General features: G+C 49.2%; 1 long non-coding RNA gene across 6 annotated transcripts in view; it reads right to left on the bottom strand.

The window, feature by feature from the left end:
• Positions 1-251: 251 nt before the first annotated feature.
• Positions 252-23036, bottom strand: part of LOC103096207 (uncharacterized) — a 52053-nt gene continuing 29268 nt past the window's right edge. The window contains exons 2-7 of one of the 6 annotated variants that reach the window (XR_008916191.1): positions 19508-19646; positions 19080-19214; positions 18414-18503; positions 8852-17695; positions 2566-2609; positions 252-373 (exon numbers count right to left, since the gene is read on the bottom strand). This is a non-coding gene — a long non-coding RNA (uncharacterized LOC103096207). The other 5 variants (XR_008916192.1, XR_008916188.1, XR_008916190.1 and 2 more) reach the window with 5 other exon arrangements.

The raw sequence follows: 23036 nt of genomic DNA on the forward strand, positions 1-23036 counted from the left end.
GAAGGGGCCTTGGAGAACGGTTAGTCTAATCTCTTGCCCTGTGAATGAGAAAAATGAAGTCTAGGGGACAGAAAGGGTCTTGTCCAAAGTCATGCAAAAAAAAAAAAGTGAGTGGCCAAAATGGTAACTGGAAAACTTCTCCTGGTGCCCACCCAATCCAATGCAACCCCTTTGATTACATACACGGTGCTTAGAAGAGAATTCACAGGTTAGAACGAGTACCCGGTAAATGTCTCCAATGCAGGCTGATGGATGGTTTCTGGAGAAATTTACTTCAGGAATTCAAAAGATCAATGATTTAATAGGCTGAATCCGATCCAAAAAGCATGCATCCATCCATACTGCCTAGTATGTGCAAAGAACTGTGTTGGCCCTGGAGAAAAGAAGATTTGGAGTGAAAAAAACGATGATCCACCTCATCTGCCCCCTCCCCAGCACCCAAATCCATCATCATCATCATCATCACCCTCCTCCTCCTCCTCACCATCATATATATTTATATAAATATATTTGGTTTTCAAAGAATTTTACTATCATATAAGTATCTATATCTCATGTGTATATAATCTCATATACATCTATATACAGAGGCACAAAGGGGTTAGCTATTACTATTAGAATAGAAAGAAATGAGAAGAAAATGGCAAACCCCACCAGAATCTTTGCCAAGAAAATCCCAAATGGGAACACAAAGAGTCGGACTGGACCAAACCACCACCACAATTACAGAAATCGGAGTGATTATCATCAGAATAAAGCACCCAGAGACATTATTTTTAAAACACTGAAGATCTTTGAGTCCATCAGGGCAGTGGCAGAGGGCCACCACCAGGGGGCCACCCTCTCCTGCCTTCCAAGACGCCATGGAGGAAGAAGACTTACCAATGGCCCCTTCCTTCCCCCCATCCCTGCCCCACCCCCACAGTCAAAGAATGGTTTAAAAAAGTAATAAGAAGTATCTATGGCAGCTGTTGGTTGGTTTTGCCATAGATGGGCTCATGATACTGCAGGAGGCACTGAGGCTGGACTAAAAGATAAACTTGCTGCGTAGGGCAGTCTCAGAAGAAGAGGGTGACTCTGATAGGCTGTGAAGCCTCTGAAAGCTATCCAGCATCCGCAGGAAGGAACCTCCACTCAACCACCCAGTTTTCTCTTCTTTGGCATCTTGGATCAAGGACTCCCCCCAACCCCCATCTTCCCAGAAGACCATTCCACTCTAGTCCTTTCTCTTCCTAAACTCACCCCACCCCCACCCCCAAGGGGGAGTCATGGAGTGTGGCCATTATTAATTTAATTAAGCAAGCATTTTTCAATGTGGAGACCCGGAGATGCTACCATTTCAAGAGGACTCTTGTTCCAGTCCTAGCTGGGACACTTACTCACGGTGTATCCCTGGGCCAATCTTTTTTCAGCCTGTTCCCTTATCTAGATAGCGCCTCCCTCCCAGGGCTTTTGTTAGGATCCAGTGAGAGAACTCAAGTGAAAAGCTCTCTGCAGACCCTGAAACACCACACCAAGGCTGGTCGTTATTATTATTAGTTGTGGGCATCCTGAGTTATACACAAGAAGCCTAAAAGAAGGTCTTCCTCATGAGGAGCTTCTGAGAGATGAGCCTCCTAATACAGGAGGCAATTAGGGAGTGATAGGAGGGAAATGAGGCAGAACGCAGGCAGAGCCAGCCCTGAACCCAGGTTCAAATCCTACCTCCTTGTACACATACTGGCTCTGGGATATGGGGCAAGTTTAGGGTTCTAGGTCAGTGCTGTCAAGCTCTCCAAGAGAAACAAGGGCCACTAACCTCTTTAGAGACCTCTAGGTGGCAGCTGGGTGGCTCAGTGGATGGAGAGTCAGACCTAGAGACAGGAGGTCCTGGGTTCCAATCTGGCTTCAGACACTTCCCAGCTGTGTAACCCTGGGCAAGTCACTTGACTTCTATTGCCTAGCCCTTACGGCTTTTCTGCCTTGGAACCAATACACAGTATTGATTCTACGATAGAAGGTAAGGGTTTAAAAAAAAAAAAGAAGGCTCCCTGCAGGCCATATGTTGAATTAGTTTTAAAATGTAATATTATTTATGTTTAATTGCATTTGTTGTTTTGTTGAATACTCCCCAATTGCATTAGAAAAAAATAAACCACTTACTTTCTGTCTTAGAATTGATACTGTACCTTGGTTATAAGGCAGAAGAGCAGTAAGGGCTAGGCAATGGGGGTTAAGTGACTTGTCCAGGGTCCCACAGCTAAGAAATGGCTGAAGTCACATTTGAACCCAGGACCTCCTGTCCCTAGGCCTGGCTCTCATCCCACTGAGCCACCCTGGCTATCCACCCCCCATTACATGTTAGTCAGGTTCCCCCACACTTGAGACCATTGTGGTGGGTCACATGCTTGACCCTTTGGACAGAAAATAGGAGAATTTTCCCCACCTCTCACAAGAGTTCCCTGAACCAATGCAATCATCCTGTTCTATGAGAAGCTTCATGATCAGTTGGTAAAATGGGTAAAAATGGGGGCTAGTGAAGGTAAATGGAAAACTGGGATTGGGATCCCAGCCTCTAACTCCTACCTCTCGGTGGTCACTTTAATCTCCCCAGGCCTCGGTTTCCTCACCTGTAAAATGGGAGAGGGCGATGATTAGTGACACGTGGTCCCAGAACTCTGCCATCCCCCTTCCTGGGCCCTTTCCCCCCCAAGGTGCAGGTAATGGGCACAAGCCTCCTGGGCTGCCACGGGCCTGCCCGAGCGAGCCTCCCTCGGAGCCCGTGTCCTCTCCCTCAGCCAGCTCACAGGCGGCCGGGACATTCTTCACCAGTGACTCAGCACACAGCCTTGGAGCGCTCTTTTCACCACTCTAGGCCCTGATCCTCCTGCCAGGGGACAAGAAGAATCATCCGTGCCCTTCCGATCTCAAATAAGTCCCACGTGTGCCATGTGGGGTCCCACAGAGAACGAGCCCGACCCCAGGGCTTTGGGACCCACTGCAGCCCGGCGCCCTCTTGGGCAGGGGGACAGACTTCGGGCAGCCTCAGTTTCCTCACATGAAAAGGAGAAGGAGGGAGCGGATGGCCGCCATTTCGAAGCTGAAGGTGTCATCCTGGATCTTGTGACTAAAGGGGCCCCGAGGCCCAGTCAGGGCAACCTCTAGGATGCTGCTCTGAGGATCTGGGAACAGAGACGAGGGGGACAGCAGCCCCGGCGAGCCCAGGCCCACAAGGTCCCATCCCTTTGGCCCTCTGCGTGCCGGCAACCACCCGGGCTCGTTCTGGTTTCCAGACGTCGTCTGCTTCTCCGTGGTTGGTTGGGGTACTGTCTGTGGGGAGCTCACTCAAGGCTGAATGTCCTTCCGGTGACGGTGACCGCTCTCTTCCCCCAGGCAATGTCTCAGCCTTTAGAAGTTGGAAAGTTTTCCCCAGATTGCAATCTGGCCCAAGAGATCCTTTTCTTCAGCCCATGCCAGTTCTAGATGTCCTTATTTTGAGGTTTATTGGCCTCTGTTCCTCTCCAAGCCTTGAAATCTCCACCCCCATTTCAGGGTTCCACACTCCTTCATGGACCCTATAGACCCATCGGTACTGCTTCAGGACAGCAAATTCTGCCTCACTCTCCCTGCCCTCTTTTTTTTCTCTTCTTTCTTCCTCTCTCCCTCTTGTCCTCTCTTCTCTCCCCATCTTCCCTCTTCTCCTTTCCCCTTCTCTTTCTCCTGTCAGTCACCCTATCTCCCTCTTTCCTTCCCTCTTCTCTCTTCTCCCCCTCCATCTCCCTGTCTCCTTCCTTCCTTCCTTCCTTCCTCCCTTCCTTCCTCCCTCCCTCCCTCCCTCCCTTCCTCCCTTCCTTCCTTCCTTCCTTCCTTCCTTCCTTCCTTCCTTCCTTCCTTCCTTCCTCCCTCCCTCCCTCCCTCCCTTCCTTCCTTCCTTTCCTCCGTCACTTTCTAGCAGCGATGGCCACACTGAATGCTGGGCACGCTCTCCCTCGGCCCTCCCTCTGCCCTCCCCTCTACTGTGTTGGGTCAGCGGGTAGGCAGCCTCATCCCCCAGACAGACTGCTCTATCTCCCTCCTAGGTATATTTGCTTTGGGTCCCTTCCACGTTGCCTCGGGCTAGAGACCACATCCTTTCTCTTGACCCCACTGACTTCCCCTGCACGACTTCTAGAGGAGGAGGGTCTAAACACCATGCTCTCGAAATTAAGGGACCTCTGGGTCCCCTGTCAGTGCTCCGGTGGCCTCTGCGTCTCTCTGAAACCCAGCGGGAGGGAGGAAGTGACCAGTCCCACGCCGAGAGGGCATCCCCTGCGGAAGCCACCAAACCGAGGCTCCATCTTTGCCACGGTGGCCTTTGCCCTGGCCAAGATCTTCAAGGAGCATTTCACAATCCCATCCGGGCCTGCGGCCGCCCAGAGCTGTGACTAACCCTCAAGACGCGGCCGGCCAATTGCCTCCCCAATAGGAGCCTCTGAGCCGAGCCCCTGGGTCACACACCATTCTCCTCCCTCCCCCAACAAACCAGTGACTTCTGGATCTCAAGTCCTCAGCCAGAGTCCGGAGGGAACCCAGGCAATGTCTTCCAGGCCTCAAAAAGGGCAAACAGAAAATGCCAGCTTTCCTTGTGCCTCCCCTAGCGAAGGCCGACTCTCCTCTTATTGGCCTGCTCCAAGAAGACCCCGATGGAAGGAAGTCCAGGACGCTGGGGCGGGGGAAAAGGGGACGTCAGCAAGTTGGGGGGAATAAAGAAAGGGGGGAGAGACGGGGGGCCCCTAGAGGAAATGAAGTAGAAGACAGTGGGGTGATCTCAGAAACTCTGGCAGAGACCACGGCATCCCCCTCCCCACAGCCTGGCTCTGCCGAGGGTCCTAGTTACCCACCGGGCTGAGCCGGACGTCCAAAACCAAAAAGCTCCGTTCCCATCAGGAGCTGCGGCCGCATCTGGCCTCTACCCCACCGGAGACATCTTTGGGGCCTGGTCGGCGTGTTCCTGGCTACGGCTCACTTGTTCACAGAGAGAATTTCATTCCAGAAAGCCCCAACCGCCTTGATCTAGGAGGAACTCGTCTCTGCCAAGTTCTGTGTGTGTGTGTGTGTGTGTGTGTGTGTGTGTGTGTGTGTGTGTGTGTGTGTGTGTGTGTGTGCTGGGAGGAGAGGGGGAGAGGAAGGTAGGGGCCGTGTGGAGGGCTGAAGACGGACCCTAAAAACCAGGAATCCCGAACCTTCTTCCTACCCTTGTTCTGGGAGGATCTCAAAGCCACGACAGAGGTCTCCGAGGGGCAGAGACAAAGCTGGGCCGGATCAGCCAGGCCAAAAGGGGGAGAGCGATCAGACCGAGGGCTCGGTCCTCGCAGGGGCATCTTCCCACATTATCCAAAAGCACGATCAAAATACAAGGCATGATTATTTTCTTGACGCAGATGGCTTTGGCGTGGCTAATTAAAACAGGTCCTATTGGCCGAGTCCATGCCCGTGATTTACGAGTGGGGGAGAGGTTTCCTGGTGACACAGCCAGGCCTCAAAAGGGCTGCTTTCTCCAACGGTCCCCATAACGTGACCGATGAAGCCTACCACCACCCCAGCTCTGCCAATTGTCATTATTTTTATTATTGTTGCTATTATTGTTACTGGTATTAAGTGAACCACATGCAAAATAGGACTTCTGTGTCAACTGCTCGGAAATGTTTTGTAATCGGCCTGCTGGACAAGGTTCAGATCTTTTTAAAAGGGAGGGCAATCGGGGCCTGGAGAGTCAGGGTGACTCAGACAGAAACCCAGCAATTTAGGGATGGAAACCCAGCACCCGGCCACCCAGGGCCACAGTGTAACCTACAGACCACAGCGCGCCCCCCCTCCATCCCTCCCCGCTAAGCTGTGGGTCAGGGCAAAGGTCTTTCTCTCCTCTCCTCTCTTCTCTTTTTTTTCCCTTCCCTTTTTCATTTCCTCTCTTCTTCTCTTTTTCCTTTCCTTTCCTTCCCCTCTCTGTCTCTGTCTGTCTCTGTCTCTCTCTCTCCCAGAAACCCCAACAAGAAGCATTAAAGGAGAATGGCTCCTGGCATCCCATCCCTCCATGCCCATCGCCTCAACTGGGCTCTAAGGACTCCAATCCCTTCAAATGAGACTAAACTTTTGGGGGAAAGGGTTGGGGTGGAGCAAAGTTTCCATTCTGTTACTCGGGAGAATTCAGCGTCCTCCAGCTACCTTCCTCCTCCCTTCTCCAACCACCCTCTTCCCATTATAGTCACAGCTACAAGTGGACACACCCAGCAACGACTCTTAGATCTCCCCACCCAGCCTATTCCCGGGAGAGATGGTAGGAGACTCACCCTCAGCCCTCTCCAGGATACCCCGCCACCTGCCTAGCCAGCCCTTCGGACCCATTTCCACAAAAGAATGGGTGAAAGAAGGACAACAATTTATCGTGACACCCTAGGACCACAGCTCTAGAAATGGAAGGCGCCCACCCCCTCCAGGCCGGCTGGCTCAACCCTCTCATTTCAGAGGAGATGACAGAGTCCCAGCAGGGTCTCTCCCAAGATCAGACACATCAGGGGCAGAATTTAAACCTAAGTTGTACATCTGACATTAGAATGAAGACTCATTTTTCATTTTTCCTTTCATTTTTTTAAACCCTTACCTTCCATCTTGGATTTAATATTGGGTATTGGTTCCAAGGCAGAAGAGAGGTAAGAGCTAGGCAATGGGGGTGAAGTGACTTGCCCAGAGTCACACAGCTAGGATGTGTCTGAGGCCAAATTTGAACCCAGGACCTCCCACATCCACCGAGCTACCCAGCTGTCCCTGCCACCCCCCTTTTCTTTTTTAAAATGGTTCTCTCTTGTTTTTCTTTCACCTTCATCTCTGAAGAGGGATCTCTCAGAGTTGTCATCGTTTCTACCGTTCTGTCCTCCCTACTTGGAATATCCTCTACTGAATATCATTTGGGGATCCCCACCAAATGAGCACACCAGTCAAGACCTCTGAGCAGGAGACCAGCTTCACTCAACCAGAAGGAATGAGAGATGTGAAGCCCCATTTAGGGCGAGCCCAGCCATCCCCTGGCCCGCTCATGCCGCATTAAAAAGCATCCTCTGTTCCAGAGATGGGGGCTGGGGAGGGGACAGCACACGGCCCACCCCATCTAAAATCAGAGCGGGGTACGCTCCTCCGAGCATCCAACTTCCTTCTGTGGCCGGCTTTCTGCGTTCTGTTCCACAAAAATTAGTGTCAAAAATTCAGAGATGAATAGAGGGAGACTGTTCTGACCTCTGTTCCTACTCCTCTGCGCTTCTCCTACAACACGTAGGCACGAAATGAAAAATAAAAAGAAGAGGAAGAAGGAGAGCAGGGGGGGACCCAGTGGATCAAAATAGGACTCTGGCAAACAGGAAACTGGAAGCCAGATCCCTCGTGGAATACAGCTGGGTCTTTGTTCCCAACGTGGGTTCTCAAGCTCTCTCTCTAGCTGTCTCCTGACCCTCGGCACACTCCACAATGCCCCGAGCCCCCAAGATCAGCGCCTCGGAGAGATGCCACCTAACTGGCTCAGGAGGGGAACACTGATCACACACAGCCAACGTCGCAGCAGGCCTGCAGGGCACTTTCTCTCCTGTGAGAGCCAAAAGAGGCGAACCTGCTCCCTGCCCAAGGGGAACACGGATTCCCCTGCCTACATCAACGCCTGCCGTGAGGGAGGCAGTGGGAAGGGCAGTCTCTTTGCCATGGACATCCAGCCAAGATAAAGGTGAGGTGCTCTCCAGGTACCAGTTTTCTGACAGGAACAGGTATGGAGGTCCAGTCCATGGGATGGAGGGAAGGATAGCTACATTGGATAAGAGCATTTAGCACAAGGACACAGAGAGGGAAGGCTCCCAGCAAGAACACAGTCAGGACACAGCTAAGTGGCACCATGAATAGAGCACTAGGCAGGTCAGGAAAAACACTTCTGAGTTCAAATCCAGCCTCGGCCACTTAACCCTGTTCGCCCCAGTTTCCTCATCTATAAAATTAACTGGAGAAGGAAATGGCAAACCACTCTAGTATCTCTGCCAAGAAAACCCCAAATGGAGTCAAGAATTGGATACAACTAAATAACTGAACAACAACAAGACCAATTAGCCTGGAACTGACAAATTCTATCAGCTCCAGGCCTGAAGAAGTAAGGATTGTCAGGATCTTAAAGATGATGACAGATATGAAAAAATTCAGCACTGTATCCTGCCTCCTCCCTCTCTTCCAATCTGGGGGAAGGGGGTCTATTCTGCTCTAAAACAAGAAAAGAAAGAAACTTCTGAAAGCTGAAAAAATAGACCTGGCAAAGAAGTCAAGACTTCTCCTCCAATCTGGGGGAAGGGGGTCTATTCTGCTCTAAAACAAGAAAAGAAAGAAACTTCTGAAAGCTGAAAAAATAGACCTGGCAAAGAAGTCAAGACTTCTTCCATGTACTTAACCCTTACACTAGCATGACAGCGAGTCTAGCCCACACAAGGGCTGCAGAGTATGAAAAGAATAATGAAGGTTTCCAAGCTGGTTAGAATCTCCTAAAGTGGGTATCGCACTGGTATGGATATTTGAAGGGCTAAAAGAAGTTGGCAGATACATGGACCACACACAGCCAGAACCATAGAAGGCCTGTAGAATGTCTCACTGGAACCCCCATTGCCTAGCCCTTACCACTCTTCTGCCTTGGAACTAATCCACAGTATTGATTCTAAAATGGAAGAGAAGGTTGTTTTGATTTATTTGAAAGGACTTTACAAATGCTAGTTATTATTATTGTGGTGGTTGTGGTTTTGGTGGTGTTGCTACTGTTAAGAGTCAAAAGAGATCAAACCATTCCCACTTAGGCCATGATGGCTTTTACCTTACTTACCATCAAAGTTCTCCAACAACATGTCAATGAGCTTCCATCATGGCGAGACTCTGCTGGAACCCCGAGAAGTTCAGTGACCTGTCCCAGATCATGTAGCTGATCTATGTCAGGCAAAACTTGAATCTGGTTCCTTTTTGGACTCTGAGGCCAGCTCTTTGCCCTGGACTGCTTTAACATGGGAGATTCTGCTGATGACTAAGTCCTGAGTTCCTGCAAGGAGAGAAAAGGAGAGAAGGGAGTTCAGGTTTATATGACTGAGGATGGATTAACAATTCCCAACCATTTAGGACCCGATTTAGGACAAGTAACTAAGAGCAGAGAAGGGGATTGGAAATATAATGCTCATAGCCTTGGCTCCTCTGTGAATGGTTCCTGTTCCCCCATCGAAAGTAGATGGTAGAAGGGCAGAGAGCCAAACACAATGGTGGCTAGTGTCCATCCTTTAGAGAGAGGGACACCAGTGACAGGGGATGCAACATCTAAGTTGGAGAAGGCCCATTTCTTTCTTTTTAGAACTGGTCTGTTAGAACAGAGCTTTCTGAAATGTAAAGATAACTCCTATCATGCTAGATAAATGTGAGCGATAGGATTAAAAGCATCCCTGGTAAATACTTTTGTAGAGAAGGAATGGAATGATCAGGGGAATCCTCAGCAAAGATCAGAGGGCATATCCTGCTCTGCTAAAGATGTCCCAATCTGGCAAATGATTCTTGTTACCTTTCTTATTTGGTTTGGTTTTAAATCAACAGTTGAGGACTGGTATATGTACCATGGTAGGCTTGCTTTATTTAAAGGTCAGTGAAGAAATATGAGAGAATCCAGGGATGAGTGACTATACCTGTGAGTTTCCTAAGGACAGGGACCAATCGCTCTTTCCTTTGTACCCTCGGTGCCTAGCATGGTGCTTTGAACAAAGCTTGTTCAATTAAACTGAATCATCCCTAATTTCTTGTAGTAAATGTCATTTTGGTAAGATTTCACAGTTCATTATCTGCACAAATGCTTCCTCCTTCCAGGGCTTCCCAAATTCTAGATGAAATTTTGAATTAACCCTTCAGGATACTCCATGGGGCAAGGAGGTGAGAAACGTGATCCTAATTTTGATTAGGACATGGCAAAAAACTGTACATGGGGAAGGGGAAGGGGAATATGCAGAGAATGGCACTCTAATGGTAAACAAAACCTGGCCTGGCATTCTTCCTCAGTTCCCAAAAATGTCTGCTCATGCCACAAATAAACCTTCCCCACCTGATGACTGGCAAACAATGGAAAGAAATGGAGGGTCCCAGCTGCCTGGGTAATTGGTTTGGCTAAGCGACAGGAGCAGTGAATAGCCCATACCCTCCCATGCCCCTGGGATGACTGGGCTGATGGATAAAAGGGACGAGAAATAAAATTCTGTCCAGCACAGTCAGCTCTAGAAAGACCTAGAATCCTGGGGCTCGAGTACCTAGCACAATGTCTACAAAAATAAGGTGTTTAATAAATGTTTATTGATTGACAACAGACAGAAAAAAACAACAATGTGTTGAAGTAGTAGGGGAAGGACCAGTGGAATCTTGCTACAAATCTGGCCAAAGAAGGAAGAAAATGGGAGTCCAAGGCTGGTTTCCCAGTAAACTGACCTTTAGCCTAGCCCTGGTCTCCCCTCCAACAAAAGTCAGTGACTCAGGCCCTGACAGACTCAGAGGCTACATCCCAGTGTCTCAATGAAGCAGACAGACTCGGGAACACGGCCACTGCTGATTTTTTTCCACCCTCACTCAGGCAGAAGGGGACACAGGAGACTCCTAGAAAGTTCTACAAGATACCCCCTGCTCAAGTACCGGCCAACAGGACTATGGGAAAATTCCTCAGAGGATTCTTAGCCCCAGAAACACTCCTGACATTTGGTGGAGGGAACGTGAAGATCTATGGGAAAAAAATATTGCTTGGCAGGTTTCATTTCTAAACCCCAAAAGCTGGCATTTTCTCCTCTGAGGTATAAACTAGGCTATTGTGTTGTGTGATCCCAAGACTCCCCAGCCCTTCTTCAATCTGACCCCAGATGAGCTAATTTTCATGTCCATGGAGCATCAGATGTGAGCCTGAAAGCTCCCTCTCAGGGCTCATGACACACTGAGTCATCTTCCAAAAGGGAAAAAAAAAAACCCAACCACCCAGAAGCCATCACCAGAATTCATTCCTCTCGCCTTTCCCACAATTGCCAACAGCTGTTTGTCAACTTCTGCTCCCAAAGCCCCAGAAATGGAAGGTTTAGGGTTCAACAGGGTTCAACGTCTTCAGGAACCAGACAGACACTATTGACATTTTGGGAGGGGAGATTTTAGAGAAAAAACCAATCTGGCCTCCAATGGGACTTCCACAGAACTGACCAGCCCTCCCTAATCCTCTCCACCCTGCCTTTGTGAATTCCCCTCAGCTCATCTGTACCCTTGTGCTGATTCAGCCACCTGTCACATGCCTCATGGGTTTACCAAGCCTTCCTCACAAGAACCCTGTGAGGCAAGTAGGGCAATGAGGCTCATGCCCATTTTACAGATGAGGAAACTGAAGAGTGAACCCCATCAAGGCAGCTAGTATCAGAGTCAGGACTCAAGAACTGGTCTTCTGACAGCAGCTAATGTTTTCTCCATTGCACCCAGAGATAAAGACAGATGGGACCAGCTCCAATCATGCACCTTCTTCAGCTTCAAAGGGGTTCAAAGCAAATGGGTGCCTTCCTAGAACTCTTTCTCATCTGCAGGTCTGAGTACCATGCACACACTCTCATCTCCTTTTTTTCTACAAAGTAGGCTTGTACAAGTCCAATTCCTAGCCCCCAAAGGTCTACTACATGGAATCGGGCATGAGGGCAACAAGAAGCAACATGGCTTCATAGGCAAGTCTCAGACTCAAACACTTATTAGTTGCGTAACTGTGGAAAAAGACATATCTTAAAAGCTTCAGTTTCCGTGTCTATAAAATGGGAATTAATAATAGCATCTACCTCACAGGGGTATTAAGAGGATTGAGCGAGATGATGTATGCAAAGTACTTTGTAAATCTTAAAACTAAAGGGTCAACAATTATTTATTGAGCTATTTTCTTTCACCCAAATTTTCTATAGATTCTTAAGTTTCTTAACAGATCATCTGAGAGGTTGAGCTCAAAACCAGTGACCCCTGTGGCCTAGAATCCTATATGCCCTGTCGGATATAAGGTGGCAAAAGTCATTGGAATCATGAAAAAACTCAAATTTCAAAGATTTGATTTTATAAATGATAGGGAATAATTATAAATTTCTGAGCAGGGTGGAGACCTAACTTCTGCCTTCTAGAATACCAACTTCTTCCATGCTTAGGGACTGTGTGAACTTGCACCCTTTCTCTCTGCCTCAACTTCTCTATTTGTAAAATGAGGGAACTATATTGGATGTCTTTTAAGGTGTCTTGCAATGCTAAATTTATGATTTCATGATACAAGATGGGGATGGAAGAGATATCACAAAGGAGGACTAGACAGGATTGTCTATAGAGACAAAGAAGGCTTGAAGGAAGCCAACATTTCAAGCCTAGGTCATGAGAAGGGCAATGGTGCCATTGACAGGGATAAAAGTGTGATGTAAGATTAAGGGAAGGGAGAGAAGATGAGTTCAATTTGGGCTAAGTTGAATTCGTGGTGGCAACAGGACATCAAAGTGGACATATCCACCAGCTACCTATTTTTTTTAATGAGACTTCTAATTACATTGGTATAAGGAACGCCTGATGAGGAAACTTCTATTTTCTTCACCATTTATATCTTAGAAAATTGCTCAGGGTACTGACTTTCCTAGGGTCCCCCAGCCAGGTCCTGAGTCCAGGTCTTCATGATCCTCTATTGACTACATCATACTGTCTCCAGCAGGTATTTACCAATAGATAACGAATCTGGAAGAATATCCATAAGATGCTGGGTTTGGAGATAAAGATTTTAGCTCTCTTTATGGAAGTGATGTGGTGAATCCAAAGGAGACAGATGGTCTGAGGGGGAGAGTGCAATGATAGAAGACAGAGAATCTTAGGAAATACCTAGATTTAGAGGTTCCAGAGAGGGAGCAGGAGCCACCAAGTAAGGCAGTGTGCCCGGGCACAGAGAGGTAGGAGGAGAACCAGGAGATGACCGTGCCACGTTAGCCAAAGGAGGAGAGAATTTCAGGAGGGAGGGGTTGGCAAAGCATCAAATGTCACAGGAAGCTTAAGTAGGATAAGGACTGAGAAAGGCCATTGGATTTCGTAAGTCCCTGGTGACCTTTGAGAGAATTTTAAGTCGAGGGGTAGAACTAAAATCTAGACGGCAAGGGTATTAAGGTATGAGTGGGTGGTGAAATGGACCAGCTATTGTGGACAGATCTTTTTAGAAACTTGACATCAAAAAAAAGGAAAAAGATAGGCCCATGGCCAAAGAGAGCTGCTGGGTGGAGGAAAGTTTTTTGTTTTGTTTTATTTCTAAAGGATAGAGACAACCTGGGGCAACTAAGTGGCTCCATCTATGGATGATAGAGCACCAGTCCTTGAGTATGGAGGACCTGGCTTCTCAGACATTTCCTAGCTATGTGATGCTGGGCAAGTCACTTAACCCTGATTACCTAGCCCTTGTTTCTCTTCTGTCTTAGAAATGATACTAACATAAAAGGTAAGGATTTTTTCAAAAAATAGAGGCAACCTGAAAATGTGTGTAAGCAGAAGAAACAGATTAAGACTCATCGGACACAGAAAAAGAAGCTGTAAGAGAGGAAGGAAATCATGGATAGAGTAAGATATGGAAGGGAATGGGCAGCTTCATAAAACAGTGGAGAGAAAATAGAACTCTGAATCAGAAGACCGGAAATTGAAGTCCTAGTTCTGCCATTTGCAATCTCTGTGACTTCAGTAAACTAATTAATCTTTTTTGAGCCTTAGTTTCCTCATCTGCACAACATGGATGACAATACTCTGCCCTGTCTACCTCTCAGGGCAGGAGCAAATGAAACAAGGAGGGTCAAGTGCTTGCTCCCTCTCCTCCCGGCAGAATAACTGCATTATCAAGAATGCAGGAGGGAGGGGGGGGCAGTTTTTCCTCTGAGCAAGGAAGGAAAAAGCCCTCAACCTATCTTTTTCCAGCCTCATCTCCCCTTTCTGCTGCTCCTATATTCTGGGTCCCAGCAGCACATTAAGGTTTGCATTGGGTTTTACAAATATCAGCTCATTGGATCCTCATGATAACTCTGGGAGGTAGGTGGTTACCACTGCCCCATTTTCCAGATGAGGAAACTAAGGCACAGAGCTATTCAATGAATTGCTCAGGGTTCCCAGAGCTAATGGTATCTGAGGCAGGAAGAGTCCAGGGCTCCATCTGCTGTATCACCGAGCTGCTAAAAGGGTTCAGTTCCCATGACCCACTCCCAGAAGTGATCCTTCTCTCATCAGATCTCATGGTAATTTGCATGCCTTCTCTAATTTGTAGAATTATCTGTCTACATGTTTTATATTACAGTTAAGGCAGTCCAGGGCAAAGAGCTGGCCTCAGAGTCCAAAAAGGAACCAGATTCAAGTTTTGCCTGACATAGATCAGCTACATGATCTGGGACAGGTTACTGAACTTCTCGGGGTTCCAGGCAGGTGCTGATTTGCATTCATGGGTAAAGGGAGGTACCAAGGAAACCATGGCCCCATCCCATCCCATCCGCTCCCATCCTTTACTCACTAGACTATAAACTTCTCACAGTCAAAGGCAGTGTGTATTACCCTCCCTTGGGGCTGTGCACATGGCAGATTGTTTGATAAATGTCTGTTAAATGAATAAATAAAGCAGAAGAGAGTGAGTGAAGACTTGGAGAATTTTGAGGCTCTGATGTTCACTCTGGAGAGAGCCTCCAGGGAAACTGAAGCCCCCTTGATCACCGCCCCTTAGCTGATAACACAACCAAGAAGCTGCCCTTTCATCCGGGTCCTACTCCCTCCATCCACTGACACAGACGTCAACTCTTAGGAGATGCCCTCACACATTTCCTGGGGCTCAGCATCCCCTGGTGATGGGCATCTCTGAATGAAGATGGGCAGATACACAATCCAGTGAAGAGCTCATCCCTGAAGCCACCCCAGCCCTGAAGACCCTGCCAGACCTTGGCTCTTCAGGGCTAGGTCTGAGGACCCAGGATATCTCTCCCACTCCTGGAGGAGTCTGGGAAGCTGGGGGGGGGGGGAGGAGGAAGAAGAGGAGGAGCAGATGTGCGACCACAATACCAAAAGAGACCACCTGGGGGCCAGCCCTCAAAGCTGTGAGCCAAGGTGCAAGGAGAGAGATGGCCCCCTGGAGGCTCTTCAGGAAAAAGGATGATAAACTTTAGGGATGATGGAAGGATATACGTAGAAGAAAGAGGGGTGATCTCAATGGGGTGCATTAGCCCATCAGTGCTCACATTACAGATTCCCCTTTATTCTAGCTTCTTTTTCTCCACCCCCAAATGAACCTCTTAGTTTTCCATTCCGGGCTGGTATATGTGGGAATAAAGAAGGTGCAAAGAAAAGAATCAAAGGGTATCCAGAATTCTAGCCATAACGCATGGCTGTATTTAGGGTTAGAGGACCCTGCTTTGATTCCTGGCTCTGGTATTTAGAAGTATCTTAACCTCCTTGGGCCTCAATTTCCCCATCTGGCCAAAGAAGGGGTGACCTTCAACATTCCTTCCAGCTCAGATCCATGATTCAGTGATTTCTGACATTCCAAAAACATCATGGCCACCAGCAAACACCCATTTCCATCCCATCCCTACTGGTGATGCTGGGAATACCAGCCCACGGGTCTGATCCTTCTCAAGTTATGTGCTACGTCACTCACCTCGAAGATCTTCACCCCCAGCCCCCCAAAGGGCTTTAGGCCCCTGTCTGGAGAAGGGGGGGCCCAAATGCTTCTGATTCAGTGAGGCCCCAACCAGCGATGCCAGAAGTCCCAGGCAGGGCCCCAGGACCAAGAGCAATAAACGTATTTCTCCACGTCTGGCTAAGACTTTGGGGTAAGGGTGGGCACAACAAAACCTTCTAGGCTCTGCCTCCGAGAAGCTCCCATCACTGCCGCAATCTGCACCACGTCCTCTGCTGCTGCTGTTTCCGCAGCTCCCCAGGTCCTCTACCTCCTCCCCTCCCCCCGGCCCCCACCCGTTCTGCGCAATTGGCACAGCAGGACCCAAGAAGCCCACTCCACGGAGGGAGGAAACCCCCAAAGGGAGTCATGGTAAAGAATCCAGAGTCAGAGAACCAAAACAACAAAAAGGGGCCGAGGAAGGACCAGGGCAATGGACCGAGAGGGCCAAACAACTCTGCGCCATCCCAAGTGGCCCCCATCTCTTAAAAAAAGAAAATTCTGCATCCGGTAGCCATCCTACCTTTTCCTTTGGAAAGATCCCCCCAAATGAGTGGCGTTGCAGAAGGATGCTGAGACCACTCTATCTCCAGGGCAGATGCTCCCAGGAAACCACTGGTAACAAGGACCAAGCAGAGGATGCCCTCCCATTCATCCTGCGTCGCTGACTGCGCCACCCTTTGGGGGCTGGTTAGCGACATCGTTCATTAATTTCTCCCCAGCCAGGACTTTTCTTCTGCGATGTCTGGACCCCAGGGGGGGTGCTAGACATGCCAAAGGACAGGAGAAGGTGTAGAACACAGTTACGTAAGAACTGGGGTGGCCCAAGCCCTGACTAAAGAACGAGGGGCCTGTGCGGGGCGAAGGTGGACAAGGAGGGACCGGCTGGGCCACCGGGCTGAGATTTCATGACATCCTCGGCTGGTATGGTGGGGGGAGGAGGCTTGGTCTCCAGTACCCTATTCCTTACCTGAACAGCTACTGCAAACTTGGGACCTCCATTTGAGTGAAAGATGGAGATTCCTATAAACATTTCTTTTTCAGTTCTTCCCCCCTCCCAACCTCCATCTTCCCCCCAAAGCCAACAGCTGCTGCCCTAGTTTCTCTCTCACAATCCTCCTTCCTTTAGATGGGAAGATGCAGGTCAGAAAGCTCTTTCTTCTATCAACTCTTTTAGAAAGCCCACCCAAGTGGGCTCACCTCCTGGGATCAATCCTCCCATCCTTCCTTTCCCACCCAAAGATTGGTCTGAGGAAATCAGGTCCTCTCAGCCCATAGCCTGACCCCCCTCTGGCCCCTGAGGACTAGGGCTATCTCTGGACGTCAATGCAAATCTCTGGTCCCCGGGGAGCCGTCGGGAGTCAGCAGCCGCAGCCCTACCTTGCCCACGCATTTCCAGGGGAGTTGGGAATGATCTTGCCACAACACCAAGGTGCGGCCGGTGACAGCTGGAAACTCCCTCTTTTGAAATCAAATAAGCTCAGGAAGCTTTTCTTCTGAGGCTGTCAACTCTTCTGCCACCCCTCATGCCTAAAATCCAACTCTTCACCCCCTCCAAACAAAAAACAAAACCCATTTTAAAAAAAAGTTTGTACAGCTGGGAGCTTGTCTCACATCCACGGAGTAAATCAGTCCCTCGAATGCCCAGAAGCTTTAGCCCCAGAGCACCCCTGGGCACTGTTGCGTGCACGCACACACACACGCACCCCTGAAGAGCTTTGAGAGATCAGAACTGCTCAGCTCCCCCCCACCCCCACACTCCAACCATCATCACCAACCTACCCCCCTTTTTTCTCCAGTGAAATGGAAATTCAGATTTGATACCCAGTCCTCAGCCAATCCAAAAGAGCTTTTCACCTGCCATCACCCTTCTCACCAATGGGAAGAAACGTCTGGAGCCTGAGCCCTCCCCTGGCCAATGAAGGGCCAGCCCTGCCACTCGGTTAATGATGCAGCAGTACAGGGAAGGCCATCACATGGGAACTGGAGAGATGCCAACATGGAGACACAGAGAACGCAAGGTAAACAACTTTGCAACGCCAGAAGGATGACATTTAATCTCTAAATGTTGGCTTCCCCTCCTCGGCTCATCCTTAACCCTCTCAGCCGGGCTCAGCAGCTTCGGGGAGCCTCGGTCCCCTGCCCCCTCGGATGTGCCCATGACTGCGTCACCAGCCACCACTTTTCTTCCCCCAACTACGCAGCAACAAACCTGCCACAGACTCAGCCCCCACCCGGGGCACCCAGGGGACCACCCCACCTCCCAACTCCACCCAAAGCCTGCCAACCCCCACCATGGCCAGACCTCGAGGGAGGGGGGGCCCTCGCTAATGCGTCCCTTCCTTTCTCTTTCCCTGACCCCCACCCACCCCCCAACATGTCTACATCCCAGCTCTGCTGACTGACAGACAGACAGACAGATGCCAAAACAGCCAGGGTCTTCTGCCCATCCTAAAGTAGGGGGTCCTCCCTTCTGGGCTAAAGTTGTGCGTGGAGGTAGGAGCCAGAGGGATCAGGTCTGATCTCTTCCTCATGACCCATGTCATCCTGGACCAACTAACACTGAGGGAGAATGACAATTAGAGTGGAAAAATTCCCCCCACCGGGAGAATAAAACAGCCAAAAGCAAGAGAAAGAAAGTCTAGGAGGGAGAGCACCCCCAACTGCATAGGAATCGCCCCCGATCCCAGAATATACGTACGTGGGGGAAGAAGAGGGTACACACCACCAAGTCTGGGAACCCGTCAGAACTGCCTGTCGCCTCCTGCGCAGTCCCAGCTCTCCATCCAACCTGCCGTATGGTGTCGCAGGACAGAATGTTCCAGAATTTTGTCCCCAGTGAAGCCTGCCACCATCGCCCCGCAACCTCTGCCCCCCCCAAGTCTCCTTCCCCACAGAGACACCCGTGCCACCTTGCGTGTCATCTTCTCTGCCTGAGCTCCCATGGGCTGCGATGTCCCCAATACATCTCTGAAAGCTTCGCAAGTGGGCTGGCAGAACCCAGTACCCAATGTTGATATTACTTGTTCCTTGCTCGCTCTCTCTCTCTCTCTCTCTCTCTCTCTCTCTCTCTCTCTCTCTCTCTCTCTCTCTGCTGCAGCAAGGCTGTTGCTAACAGACCTATCGACGGAGCTCTCTCTCTCCCTTGCTCTCTCCCTCTCTCTCTCTCCCTCTCTCTCTCTCTCTGAGCTCTGTGACGCAGATCTAAATTCTCCAGTCTGCTCCCTGTGTTGCAATAGCAGAATTGCAGTTTTCCCCTGGAGAGCCGGGGGGGCAGTGCCAAGGCTGGTCAAACAAGACTAAAAAAAAAAAAGTTGGGCCTACACTTTGCCTCCTTGGGCACACTTTTTGGGTGGCCCATCCCCACCTTGGATGCTTCAGGGTTTGGAGACCCTCGTCTCAGCAGGCTCACTCCTTCCCCTGAGGCCTCTCCCTTGCTTCATTCTGAATGATAGTCTCCACAGCTCGGCCAAATGTCGTATCATCTCATCTTCGGGAGTCCCTAAAACCCAAGGAGTCACCACCCTATGACCACCATCGCATTAACCATTTGTGCCACGGAGGGGTCAGGGGGGACATCGAGGGCTGGCTTCTCCCCTAGCCTAGCTTCCTCTCCCCTCCACCCTTCACCCCACTCCGGATTTCTCAGGGTTGGGCCTGGCATCATGAAAACCGAGAACCCCACCTGATTATCTGATGTCTGAGATCACCCCTCCTCCTGTGGGGGCTTCTGCCAGAGATCCAGGCAGCCAGGTTGAACCGTGGCCTGAGGAATCCAAAATGAGGCGGACTCACCCTTCTGCCCTTCCAGGATCAGGTGCCAAGTTCCAGAGGTGTGGACTCCAACCATAGCTGGGAGGACTTCAGGGGCCTCCGTCCCTCAGGGAATTCAACTGCTGAGTCATATGTTCCCGAGAAAAGTTCTTCAGAAGGCCTGAGGGGCAGCAAAGCATAAGAACAAGCAGGTTCAAGTTAGAAGCAGGCTTCTGTTGGGTTCTCTCTATGAGCAAGCAGCGAAGAAAAATGAGCAGAAACCGAGTGCCTCGCTCCAGGACTTCCCTCTGGCATTTCCCCCACCCCATCCCAATAAAAAATAGCATCCCCTTGATGAACGGGCTTCATCAAACACATTAACCCCCGCCGGCCCAAAGGGATGACGGCACGGTCTCGGGGTACTTTTTTCTATCCTCCTGACCACCATTTAAGATGCATGAAAGGAACCCCTTCTAGATGGGCTTTTTTCTTGCCCCAAAGGCCAAGTGCTAACTGGAAGTCACGAGAATCTTCTGTGGACCAACAGACAACCCCACCTGGGCACCCTGCTTAACTCACGACTGAAAAATAGCTTTGGGGACCCTGTGTGAAATGGGGGGATGTGTGTAGAGTAGGGTTTGCAGGGGGGAACAGGGAGCCATGCTGTTCCTAGGGACGGTTTCCTAAACTGTCGCTATTTTTGAGCCAAAGGAATAGAAAGACCAGCTGTTGCCCCCGGTGCACCTCATGCCCGACTCCAGTCAGAATCTTCTCCTGGCAACCCCTCCGGCCTAAGCAATCATCCTCAAACCATTCCGTTGGGGAGGGGGGCGCTCGGTTTTGAGGAGCACGGGGAATCTCACTCTAGCAGAAACAAGGACCACATGGAAACTAATCTCAGCCCCACAGGGCTCCCGGAGAAGCCCAGGTACTCTGTGCCAGGTCCTCAGTGGGGGGGAAATGCTCCAAATTAGCACCTTCTGGGCTCCAGGGTAGAGGTGGCCAATAAAGGAGTCACCTACTGGTCTGACTACCAAAATGAGTAAGGCCTTGATGGCAGCAAAACTGGTTCCCCCCTGAGTGGTCGCCTGCCCATTTAAATCCCATATGCTCCGGCTTCCTCCTCCATGGAAGAAAAACATGCCTGAGTTCACATCAGGACATTCCTGATTTATCCAAGAGCCTAGGATCAAATAAACAAAAGACTTTCAGCTCTGCCAGGGAGCCTCCTGTTTTAGGAGGGAAAACCAGAAGAGGGATTGGGGGGGGGGGAGCTTGTCCTAGGGAGAGAAAGGGCCAAGTATCAAACTATAGCCATCATCCCCCTCCCCAACCTCAGGGACGGGGAGGCCTTATTGCCATAGTGATGGGGATGTCATAGGTGGGAGGAAGGAACAGAAAAGACCAAGAGAGAAAAGGCAAATAAGTCACAAGAGACAAGGATGGAGGAGGCCAAGGTAGACACAGGCACACAGACTTAGGCACATTTCAGGATGCCCAAAAGTACCGTGTGAGACATTTATGAATAGGCAAAAAGAAAAATGGCTACGGTCATTGACTCCGGTCCCCAAGACTACAGCACATGCGCTGTTACCTTGGGGGTGTTGTAATAATAGTATTGAAAGAGATTTTTTTTTCTTTTTACATCTAAAATAGGTACAGAGTTAGAGTAGCCAGAGGGCTGATGCTATAACTTTCAGGGCATTGTAATAATAATATTGAAAGATTTGGTTTCTTCTTTTTTTTTTCTTATCTAAATATACACTGAGGTAGAGCAGGCAGAGGGCTGATGCTAGCATCAGAAAGACCTATTCTACCTTATATTTTAAACTGGATAACATTTTTCAAATCAAAAAGAAAAAAAAGAAAAGAAAAAAAGAAAAATAAATTCTTCACAAACATTTAAAAAAAAAAAACCTGGAAGGGGGCCTTTGAGAGACATCGTTTTATAGATGAGGAAACTGAGGCTCTCAGTGTCACTCCAGGCAAATCACTTAACTTCCCAGTACTCCCAGACTACTCTTTAAGGCTCTTCAGCCTTGAAAGACTTGCCTCTTGGCTCCGGATGGTTTCATTTCTGTCTTTCCATCCCGAGTGCCTAGGCTTAATAAATACGGGTTGATTGGGGGAGGAAGGAAGTTTCCATGCTGGAAGTTACTTATACCAATGAAACCACAGATTCCCATCAAAAATAGATACAAACACGTACGGTGCTTTTCCCATGCCCTTTCCTGTCTTTCTCTGGCAACATTTGGTAAGATAAGAATATTTGTGTCATGTATTATTTCCCAAATTTGGGTTTCTCCTCCATTAATCTCATTTTGTTGCTTAGAGCTGACATTGAGTTGGGGGGGGGGGGCAACGAATGGGATGACCAGGAAACAGAAATGAATTTCGTTCCAAAAACACGGGGAGGATGTTTACTTAGCAAGCACACTCAAGCCCACAAGGAAGCAGTTTTACAGGGTGCTGTGTACACTGTTTGATTTCAGGGGGGGTAGTGATAACCACAGTGTGAAAGGGAAGGTCCTTGGCTCCTTGCATTCGTCCTAGGAGGGCTGGTAAGCCCGGGGTCAAGCTAACTTGAAAAGGCTGGGCTGGAGCTCAAGTTGATGAGGTCACTGGCTCCTCTCGGCTTCTCCGCATCGAGAGGCCCGGGGAACTAAACAAACTTTTCAGACATTGCAAGCACTCAATGGCCTCTGACTGATCTGGGTCAAAACTTGGAAGTGCCAAAGACAAGGGATATTTTTAAGGGTATTAGCTGAACTTTTACCCACCCCCACCCTGGGTTTGGATTGCAGGCTCCTCCATGTAATTGTAACTCCAGCTACGGCAGCCATTGGGTTTGGAAAACAAAAGTTGTCACCACTTCAATGCCTTCTTGTTCGAGAATCTTTAAATGGGGGGCTGAGGTTGTTTCCCCAAAGCTAAGGCGATGGTGGAGAATATGGACAAAATGCTAAGTAATGGTGGCTGGCAAGCCAGTGTGGCCAAAGGAGCGGGGAGGTACCCACTACTGTGGGGTCTGGAAGTCTGTGCATACCTTTGCGAAGTAGGATTTCTAGCAACTTAAGGAAATGCTCGATTCAGTTAGAAGTCAGTGAAAGAAAGGGGGCAGCTAGGATAATTCTAAGACAGAAGGGAAGAGTTTCAAAACATAACGAAGGAAGTTAGTGAAAGGGGGTAGCTAGGTGGTTCAGTGGATAATTCTAGGCAGAAGGGAAGAGTTTAAAAACATAATGAAAGAAGTTAGTGAAAGGGGGTAGCTAGGTGGTTCAGTGGATAATTCTAGGCAGAAGGGAAGAGTTTAAAAACATAATGAAAGAAGTTAGTGAAAGGGGGTAGCTAGGTGGTTCAGTGGATAATTCTAGGCAGAAGGAAAGAGTTTAAAAATATAATGAAAGAAGTTAGTGAAAGTAAAAAAAATTTTTTTTTCCTATGCAAGTTTATGGGCCTTTTCTGAAATCAATCCTTTGGAGGGCCAGGTTAAAAATCACTGGTGGTGATCCTCTGTGGGAAGGAGGGAGGCCATAAGCATGAAATAAACTCATTCGATGAACAGCCTTGG

This window comes from Monodelphis domestica, chromosome 2 (genome assembly GCF_027887165.1).
Source record: "Monodelphis domestica isolate mMonDom1 chromosome 2, mMonDom1.pri, whole genome shotgun sequence".
NCBI classification, from domain to species: Eukaryota; Metazoa; Chordata; class Mammalia; order Didelphimorphia; family Didelphidae; genus Monodelphis; species Monodelphis domestica.